Consider the following 11,263-nt stretch of genomic DNA (forward strand, 5'->3'; position numbering starts at 1 on the left):
GGAGAGCTGGCAGGTATATGCATGTGATCTGTGAACCTCAATCCAAAGGAACCAACGGTTATGTGTTTGACAGTAAACAAAAACTGAAAATTGAATTGAAGAGTGTTTGAGCTTTTCGCTAATATCACGCTGATCTCGCATGATTCTTTAACTGGATGTACCACATGTGATCTGTCAAGTTTAGCACAAAGTAGCCAATCGTTTTGAGAACTGAACACGTGTTAAGAGGAAACGTGTTTCAACGGAGCTCTTATTCCACGCTGAATCTGTGCTGAATCTGTGCTGAAACCACTGCATCTGTTGTGTCTTGTTTAGACAAAAGTAACCAATCCAAACGCTTGGTGACAGATTAAAACAAGCCGAAAGGGAACGTATAAATACAGGAAATTCTCTCTTCTCTTGCAATCGATTTTGATAACTTTGAGGTCAAGTTAGTCCGTAACACGTAGATTGAGCAAACAGAAATGCAAGACATCTTCTCTTTCTCCCTTGTTGCCGTTTTCCTTTTGTTCTTCACACGAACGCACTCGAAGGAACTGCGGTCGAACGATTCGACTTCTACATGTAAGGTAGGTAAGGTCAAAGTGATTTCGTTACAAACTGAGGTTTGTTCGAAGTAAGAACTAGCTTGTTTTAGCGGGAACTTGCACTAGATGAGATACATCGATATAGATAGTACTATAGATATACTCAGATGTACTTTCTTTTGGTCAATTCTGTGTTCCCACTTAACATGATTCGTACACAATAATTTTAAGCATCCGCAAAATCAAACTTTTGATTAAATGCTAATCTGTCAACTCAGGTACGGGACCTTTGTACTTCAGGAATAACTGAAATCTTACACAAGTAATAAAAGGTGTGACGAACAGCACTACACTCTTTTCTTTTTTTATATTCAAGAACCTTTTTTATAAGAACGTCGAGGCTGAGATTAACCAAAATTTTAAGAACGTATTAAGAACATTCGTCAGGGTGACAGTCGATTAAGAACGTTTTTATTTTGCTAATCTCTATGAATTATTTGACAAGCATAAAATAAAGGTACTAAAAAATCCACCATGAATAGCCAGAAAGGATATTTATCTAGCAAATAAATGATTTTATGCTCCGTGTGGTCAATGAATCTTTTCGGCTTCCGGTCAGGTGATAGCAATACGATCTTGCAATTTAACTCCTCGTTATGAGGCGTAGATGAGCTATATTCATCCTTCTTGTCTTAAACATTCAAGGCGAAACCAACTACACTTTTCGAACCCACCCATCCCTGTTTTTCCAATCAAAACTACTATTAGCACACGTTCGGGTATCCCCTCACCTTTGCTGGGAACAGTTTCATTTAAAGTAAGCTCCATCTGAATTGGCATAGATTTTACTAAAAATAAACGGCCACTTCGGTGGCCAACAGATGGCAGCGTGTGTCACGCAATCTCTCTTCCCAGCAAACCGAACTCAGCCAATACAAGGAGTACGGTTTACAATAATTGAGCTGACTAAATAGTACACGAACTGCTAACGTTTAGCTCAAAGTTAGTGATCGCAGCAATACACCACTTACTTTAGCAAGGTTGAAGATTCTGAAGATTTACGTTAACTTTTGTTTCAACAGCCGGATCCTTATTCTGGAATGCCAGGAATGCCAGGAATGCCTGGAGTGCCAGGAATACCGGGAACTTCAGGTGCGCCGGGTAGAGATGGCTTCAAAGGAGAGAAAGGCAGCATTGGAAAGCGGGGTTCACAAGGCGCTATAGGAATCCCAGGAAAAATTGGTCCACGGGGACCTGAAGGACCCAAAGGGGAGGTGGGGAAGAAAGGAGAAATCGGTGAGATGGGAGCAAAAGGAAGTACGGGTATCCCTGGGAACATTGGCCCACGGGGCCAGAAAGGATCTAAAGGAGAGAGAGGTTCAATAGGAACAAAAGGAGGTGCGGGTATCCCTGGGAACACTGGCACACGGGGCTTAAAAGGAGCTAAAGGAGATAAAGGCTCGATAGGAACCAAAGGGAAGTAACGGTATCCCTGGAAACATTGGCCCCAGGGGTTCAAAAGGGTCCAAGAGAGAAAATGGCATCGGAGCAAAGGGAGAGAAGGGAGATGCAACAAACGTGGACCCAAGACAGAGAGCTAATTGGAAACAGTGCGCATGGCGATCACCTACGGGTATTGACAACGGTAAAATAAAGGTAAGTCATCATATTAGGATGTATAGCTGGTTTTCACATGACGTCCCTAAAATTCGAACTACAAAACTATTGATCTTCCTCAGATTTTACTTAAATGATGTATAAGAGCAGCTGAAAACTAATATTCATACAAATTTTCGCTCCGAATGGGTGTTTGGTTTTGTGATACACTACGCTTCAATTTCTAAGCTTTTGCGTGACGCGGCATTTACCTGACAGCCTAGAGAGCTGTTATGATGGTTAAAAACGTGTCTTATTTCGGGGAACTTAGCTATCTGAACAGTTCATGTCTTAGAAAAAGTATTATTTTAATGTTTTAGAGTTTCTCGAGGGATAAATTCACGTCTTTGTAGCAAAACTCAGTGACAGATGTTTCTGTTGGTTTCCGGCCGCCATGTTGGTGCCCATAGGGATGGGCACCAGCATGGCGTCTCCATACAAATCTCTATAAATTTGGGTAAAAAATTTCTCCGCATATCTCGCATAAGAAAAATTGCTGTGACCAGAATTTTGGCGAGAGTCTTTGCATATTTACTTTCTTTCATTTCCCAGATTCTGGACTTTATCTATTGACCGGTTTTGATTTTATTTCGATCTATTTTGAATTGCGTGACACTGAAAACCAGCAATTAAACTTCTTGGCTTACTGACTTGCGGTCAATGAGGAAGTAAAATTCCAGTCATCCAGATACAGGGCATCGTTCTCTTTTTCTATCCCTCTTAATCGTTGTGTCAGTAGAGTTAGGAAGCTTTGTAAAAGCGTTTAAAGCTTATTTCCGTGGTATATGATGGCTGGCGCTGAAAGGTAAAACCAAGTCAGATGTTCGAGCTCAATAAATAATACACTAACTGATGGAAATGACGAAAAACAATAACTACTTGTGTTCTAACTAAAACTACCAGTCTACACTGCAAATGACGAAATTATCCTTTCCCTCAGACTTGTTGATTGATCGATGGCTTTATTCATCGATTTATCAATCGATTGATGGACTGATGGATTAAGTGATTGATTGATTGACTGATAGATAGATTGATTGACTGATAGATTAATTGATTGATTGATTGGTTGATTGATAGGATTGTACCCCACTTATGTAGACTACGAGTAGTCCCTCTTTCGCTTAGTCCGTCGGGCGTGACGCGAAAGAAAACCGCGAGAAAAATGTGTGACATGGATTTCTAAGCTTATTAACCGTATCCGATAGAATTCCTCATCTTGATGTTCTATCATAATCGTCTGGCCTGGATGATGTGTTAAAGAAAGTCGCTCGACACTCAGGTAGCGAGGCAAACACATGCCTTGGGAAGTATGTCTTTGTCAATCGAAACTGTCAAAGAACTTGTGAAAAAGAGAATTATCTCGACGGGGTCATCTTTCAATTCAATGATTTTTCAGCGCTCGTCCGTCGGTGTAACTTTAATTCTTATTTCGGGGATTTCAAACGCTGAATTTCAAGCGAGAATTCACATTACGTATTTGAGATATTCAAACGTTGGTGCAGCAGTGTAAATATGTCGTCTGACCGGTTTGGTCACAGGACTTGATTTTTCTTCCGACAAAAAAAACGTATCTGAATCAAAACCGACTGTGTGAAAAATGTGTCGCTAAAATTCGGATCACTGTTGAATTCATGAGCGTATAACATTATATCTGACGGGCATGGATTTCTTGCGCTGCAAGATCATCCAAGTTTGCCGACAACGGAACGTTTCAAGCGAATGTCAGGTTTGCCACATTCAGGAAATTCTGCAAATTTAAGGAGGAAAGATCGAAGGAGGAAGAAACCGAAGGAGGAAGAAACTTCAGAGATAAGATGACTACCGAGTTAGGAGTTGAGTTGAGTTTGAGTTGAGTTTGAGTGGAGTTTGAGTTGAGTTTGAGTTGAGTTTGAGTTGAGTTTGAGTCGAGTTTGAGTTAAGCTTGACTTAAGTTTGAGATACCGTTTTCTATATTTTTCACTAAAACAAGTTTTAAATGAGCGGTCCAGATCACCTTTTACGGAAAATAAGCAGGTAATTTCACCGGTCAGTATACAAAATGCAGATTGCAGACTGCAGACCGGGTACAAAATGCAGACTGCAGACAGTTATTGGAGGCACAATCAAATTACTATAATTTGGTTGAGTGTTGATACATCCTTTTCTTGCACAAAATCGAAAGGTATGTTGAATTCCACCGCAAAGCTCCTTCTATCAGCTGTTTCATTAGCCGGTATATATAGAGCATGAACCGAAATACAAATGTGTCCGTCTGAAAACCGTCTTTGCAAGCCTGGTTTTGCGCGCCTCGGTTTGGGGCCAGCCAGTTTCAAATGAGATTTTAGAAACGCACGACCGAAAGAAAGTGCTACGTTCGTAGTTTTCCAATCACACTTCCCAGGTTCTTAACACGATAGAATGTTAGGAGCTAAGCGCAGACTCGTCATACAAAAATTACTGTGCAAAAATAGTAGCAATGCATGATTAGTTCAGTACCTTGATATATTTAAATTTTTCCAAGACTCCCGGAGTTGCAATCGCCAGGAAATGTACGAAAGCACTCGAAGGTAGGTAAGGTCAAAGTGATTCCGTCACAAACTGGAAACAATGCGCATGGCGATCGCAAACTGATACTGACGACGGTAAAATAAAGGTAAGTCATCATATTAGGATCTATTAAACTTCTTGGCTTATTGACTTGCGGTCTATGAGGAAGTAAAATTCCAGTGCTTCCATTACAGGCCATCTTGCTCTTGCTCTATTCCTCTTGATTGTTGTGTCAGTAGAAGTGGGAAGCTTGGTAAAAGCCTTTGAAGCTTATTTCCGTGGTGTATGATGGCTATAGCGCTGAAATATAAAACCAAGTCAGATGTTCGAGCTTAATGATAATAAAATTCACAAAATGATACACAAACAGGGGGAAATGACGAAAAACAATAACTACTTGTGTAACTAACTATAACGATTAGTCTATACTGCAAATAACTAAATTTTCATTTTCCTCAGACTTGTTGATTGATCGATTGATTGACTGATAGACTGATTGATTGACTGATATATTGATTGATTGACTGATAGATTAATCGATTGATTGATTTATTGACTGATAGATTAATTGATTAATTGATTGATTGAATGATTGATTGATTGATTGATTGATAGGATTGTACCCTACCTATGTAGACTACGAGTAGTCCCTTTTTCGCTTAGTCCGTCGTGCGTGACGCGAAAGAAACAGCGAGAAAAAATGTGTGATGTGAATTTTTAAGCTTAATATACCCTATATAGTAGATTTCCTCATCTTGACGTTCTCTCGGTATCGCCTAGCCAGATGATGCGTTAAACAAAATCGCTCGACACTCAGGTAGCGAGGCAAATACATGCCTTGAGAAGTATGTCTTTGTTAATCGAAACTGCCAAAGAACTTGTGAAAAGAAGAATTATGGCGACGGGATCATCTTGCAATTCAACGATTTTTCAGCGCTCGTCTGTCGGTGTAACTTTAAATGTTATTACGGGGATTTCTAACGCAGAATTTCAAGCGAGAGTTGACATTTTGTATTTGAGATATTCAAACGTCGGTGCAGCAGTGTAAATATGTCGTCTGGCTGGTTTGGTCACAGGAGTTGATTTTTCTTCCCACAAAAAACGTATCTGAATCAAAACCGAGTGTGTGAAAAATGTGTCACTAAAATTCAGATCACTGTTGAATTCATGAACGTATAACATTATATCTGACGGGCGTGGATTTCTTGCACCGTAAGATCATCCAAGTTTGCCGATAACGGAACGTTTCAAGCGACTGTCAGGTTTGCAACATTAAGGAAATTCTCCAAATTTAAGGAGGAAAGATTCACCGACTAGAAGAAAACTCAGAGATAAGATGACTACCGAGTTAGGAGTTGAGTTGAGTTTGAGTTGAGTTCGAGTTAAGTTTGAGTTAAGTTTGAGTTAAGCGCGAGTTAAGTTTGAGATACCGTTGTGTATATTTTTCACTAAAACAAGTATTAAATGAACGGTCCAGATCACCTTTTACGGAAAATAAGCAGGTAATTTCACCCGTCAGTACAAAATGCACACTACAGACTGCAGACCGAGTACAAAATGCAAACTGCAGACAGTTATTGGAGGAACAATCAAATTACTTTGTTTTGGTTGAGTGTTGATACACCCTTTTCTTGCGCAAAATCTAAAGGTACGTTCAATATCACCGCGAAGCTCTTTCCATCAGCTGTTTCAGTTAGCTGGTATATATAGAGCATGAACTGAAATACAAATGTCTCCGTCTGAAAACTCTTTTTGCAAGCCTGGTTTTGCGCACCTCGGCTTGGGGCCAGCCAGTTTCAAATGAAATTTTAGAAACGCACGACAGAAAGAAAGTGCTACGATCTCACTTCGAGAAATTCGAATGCGTAGTTTTCCAATCACACTTCCCAGGGTCTTGGCACGATGGAATGTTAGGGGCTAAGCGCAGACTCGTCATACAACTGTGCAACAATAGGTGTACATGTACATGTTTATCGACTAGTAGAATAAAAACTATTTGAGTCAGGGAAGAATTAGAAACTAGGAGAGAAAGATGTACATAGCTTAAAGCAGCATTCGACACACGTCTCTGAAACGAAACAAAATTCGTGTCCCAAGCAAAATTCGAACCCGCGTCTCCCTGTGTACTAATCGTACCATCGAGGCAACCATGCCGGATACGTGGTCAACTGATTGATCTGAGTAGATAGAACGCGGCTGATCCAAAATGAAATTCATGATCCATTTTTCCGATCTCATTTTTCATGTTTCTACTGTGTGGGATGATTCATCAACGACAATCAACCATTTCGAGGTCAAGCCCTACGTGTTCTCAGGTCAACAAATTCTGAAATTCCTCCTACAGATATCGTTCCGGCGAGACGCACAACGAAAACTGAAGCGAAACCTTCCTTTATAAATGGCTCTCATACATTTAGTCTCAATAACCGGATTCGAGAGAACAGCGGCAATCGACCCCTCTCATGCATTCTGCATCGTTTTCATTTAATCTTTCAAATGGACGGCAGACAGGCCAAGCTCAGTCAGTTCACTGACTTGTCCTTCGATGATATGATGCCATTGAGCGGCAAAATCACTAACACAATCACAGTCCGGTTCAAGGTGGAAAGCTTTAGCAAACAAAACACTTGATAAACTACATTATCTTTTTCTCAGCTCGTGAGCGGGCGGAATTTAACAAATCCTGCAATCTAATTGGTTTCTGGAGAGGGCGGAATTTTCTCATCCGGACCGCCACCCGGGCGGAATCCGTCGAGTTAGGGCGTTTAAATATTTTTTTTTCCGCCCTGGTAGAGTTGATCTATTTTCGTGAACGAATTGGCGGTACTCGTCAATCTTTCGCCTATTTTACACTTCCATAGTCGATTAATCAACGCAAGGTTCTCTAGTATTCATCTTTAAATGGCAAGTTAAGTCCCTGTAAGTAAACTAAATTGAGTTTTTTGAAGTTGTGAGAGTTTGTTTGGCTGTTTGTGGCTGGCCGCTGTAATGGCGCGTTATCCTGCGTGTCTCTCTCTGTACAATTTTAAGTAAAAAATGAGTCAATTTCAGTCGAGTTTACCTCTCCGATCGTTGCTGAATTTGAGAGAATTTCTGTGGAATACACATAACGAATTTCTTCGCTATCTGCTTCTCAATTTTACGGTAGAAAAGTCTGATTTCGAGTGATTCACAGCGGCTGACAGAAATTGTTTTTGTAGTACAACTTCAAACTTTGCACGAAATTTCACACCTGAAAAAACGTTTGGAGAACTTAACTGGTGAGCTAAATGCAACTAACATAAACTAGTTCGAAATACATCTGTTCTTTAATACATCTTTCTTTCTCTAGTATTTGACTCACTCGCTCGTTACATTTTTTTTACGAATGGTTTGTAGACGGCGCGTAAGCCAATTTAATGACAAAGTTACGTAAACAAACCCAGTTGTAAGCCAATTAAGATAAACATGTTATTGTCCTGCTTAAGGTCGGTCCGTATAGAGAAAAACTGTGACCTCGGGCTTGAAAATGCTGCCATCAGCCTGCGGCCTCGGGCAGCATTTTCAAGACGTCGGTCACAGTTTTTCACTATACGGACCTCCCAGCCGGCCAATAACATATATTTCTATCCGAAGCCTGTTCGCAGAATCGCAACAGCATTACGAACTGCTACACACGATTCCGACCCTTTGATTTGCTTTGGTTTCAAGGATTTCTATTTTCAGATATCGAGATAGACGCAAGACGTAACACTCCTTTTGCGCCCCCAGGATTTCGCGCGGCAACTTTAAATTTTTTTCTCGCGATTTTCTTTCGCGTCGCGAGCAATGGAAAGACCATATTCGTACACTGGTTTGCTATAAGGATCTTGCTTTTCCGGCCGAAGCTGAATATTCTTATTTTTCTGCCGGTTTTAGGCTGAAAATATTATTGTGAATATCCTTAGATCATAGCGTACGACCTGATTTCTGTTTTGGAATGTATTTGGTGTCGGGTTGGTGTTGAAGTAATTTTGGAGTCAGCCTACGGCCATGAGCCTGACATGAGGCACATAACTTATTTCAGAAATGTTACTAGCATCGAACATAAGGCTAGTGCCTTTTTTTTTTCTTTTTTTTTTTTTTTTTTGCTTTTTGGCTAGTTTTATCGTTTAGAGAAACGAAGAATTTCATACGGTTTGATAAAAAACATATCATTGCATTGTATTTACACATTTTCAAAACACGAGATTATATTCTTTTCAAGATTATATTATTTTGCAATTTTCAGCCTCGATATTCTGATACAATATTTTCTTATAAAAAACTTGAAGAGCGTAGACTACTATCTATGTGGTATTACAACTTTTGTCTAAACTCCCTAATTTATGCATGCAATTATTCCTTTGTAAGCTATCTCATTATTCAAACGTCTTTCACTTTTTTTTTTTTTTTTTACTATTTCAGGAATGCTCCTTCAACAAGCTGCACGACAATACCGCTCTTAGAGTCTCCTACCAGGGCAACGTTCGAGTCTATTCAGATGACAAATGCAACAGATGGTATTTTAAGTTTAACGGCAATGAATGTAGTGGTCCCTTGCCGATCGATTCAGTCGTTTACACCGCCTGGGCTGGAGGGATTTCTAATATTGACCGTAATCATTTCTTGGAAGGTTATTGTGAAAACCTTGCACGGGGCACAGTCAGCGTTGAACTCTGGGTAGGTGTGTGCTCTGGTGTTACACTGGGTGACGCTTACACAGGATGGAACTCAGTGTCCCGGATCATGATTGAAGAAGTACCGCCATCCCAGTAGTGCTGTTTACACTCATAACTGGGGAAAAAGATAAAATTAAGCGGTATAAGGGATTAGTGTAAGAACTTGATATAAATACAGTTAGATTTAATTATTAGATTTAATAAGGGAAATTCCATATATGCATATGCAAGTTCATATACTGTTTATTAGAACTGTTTGCTCGTGATACAGCCGTGATATAACTGTGATATAACTGTGATATAACTCGTGATATATCTGTTTGCTCGTGATACACATAAAGATGTTACTGATATAATACATCGTAAAATACATTCATTGCGGAACATGAAGAGTTTAATCTGTATCTGATCTTGATTGTTCTCTTTGAAGAAAAGGCGTTGTGCAGTGGCTTAACCTATACTCCATATATTTTATAGCTACATATGTTACTAAAATCTTTATTAAAGAAGAAATAACAGACTGAAGCTATACGGACGTTATGCGATTTTCTTCGCCCTTATTTTACATTCTGTTTGCGCCAAATTGTGCATAGTATTAATACTTTACAAGACAGTGCCTCCTAAATAGATAAAATAAATAAATTTTTTTTTTTTTATTCTTATTTCTGGTTTGTTTACAAAGCACGAACCCAAATCTTCGCGCCAGTTCGTTTTCCTAAGCTTGCTATCGGTGAAGAAAACACTGAATGATTAAGAGCAATCGTCCCAAAATTTCGCCTGGAGGTCGAAGAATTCGAAAATAAAATATTTGAACACGGCAAAACAAGTTTAAAGAAATAATTGACAGCAAATAAGATAACTTAAGAGCAATCGTCCCAAAATTTCGCCTGGAGGTATGCAAAATGAAAAAAATCGAAAATCCCCAAACTTTGTCAGAATATAGGTCTGGATGAGCTATTTCTAGAAAAAATACTTTAAGTTCGATTAGATTTTTATTTTACGCGTACGGCGACAAAATCGGTTTGGCGGCTCTCACATCAGTTTCACGAGCTCCAAACAACGCATTATTTGAGCTTCGCTGACAAATAAACAAAACGGTAAATCTGGCCATTTAATATCTTAATCAAAAAAACACATATTTACAAACAGTCTGAAATGTTATTTGTCCGATTCCATCGCAAACTGAATTTTTGGGCGATTTTTGCTTTTCTTTAATATTTCACACATTTCGGCGGACAAAAAAAAAAAAGGCAGAATTGAGAGGGTAAAATAGCACCTTGGTACATGGCATGGAGTTATGTCAAGTTAATCCAGCGAAAGAACAGGGTTTCTTCTTCAAATAGCTGCAATAAAATTTTTGGGCTACTTAAAATGCGAAATTTTAGGGCGCCAGACAAAAGTGGCACAAAGGACAAAACACGCCATTCCTTGTCACGCAATTAGAGGCGACAAATCAGCAAAGCGCTCGTGGAAAAGACAATAGGCCAGTTTTTCAGTTTTTTTTAGGCTAAAAATCGTTATTATTCCGAATAAAAAGCTACTTTCTATCAATATTTGTCCCGTCTACTGCTCAGGTTGCCTGAAATTTAAACTTTTAGCGATTATTTTTCGAATCAAAATACAAAATCCTCATGTTTTGAACGGCCGAGGACGGATACAATCTGTAAATTGTAACAAACCGTAAAATTAGTATAATTGCGCATTTATACTTATACTATTGTAGTTAACCTGTACATACCATTTATCAACGCCAAGCATGGACTGCATGTGTATTGGCTTCACAAGTTGTTTCCGTTAACTGCCCCCCCCCCCCCCCCCCCCCCCACAAATACTCGTCCTTTATATTCATGGCTCACGGCAATTTTGTTTTGA

The 11,263-nt window shown here is 39.4% G+C and overlaps 1 pseudogene across 1 annotated transcript; it reads left to right on the plus strand.

Annotated features, from left to right (window-relative positions):
* The first annotated feature begins 414 nt into the window (after positions 1 to 414).
* On the plus strand, positions 415 to 9,920 carry LOC149095668 (uncharacterized; annotated as a pseudogene). Its single transcript, XR_016204810.1, has 3 exons — positions 415 to 569; positions 1,610 to 2,183; positions 9,138 to 9,920. The product of XR_016204810.1 is annotated as an uncharacterized LOC149095668 (transcript).
* Positions 9,921 to 11,263: the final 1,343 nt, after the last annotated feature.

This window comes from Orbicella faveolata, unplaced genomic scaffold, assembly GCF_042242905.1.
Source record: "Orbicella faveolata isolate gen_17 unplaced genomic scaffold, um_ofav_v1 contig_5, whole genome shotgun sequence".
Classification (NCBI taxonomy): Eukaryota; Metazoa; Cnidaria; class Anthozoa; order Scleractinia; family Merulinidae; genus Orbicella; species Orbicella faveolata.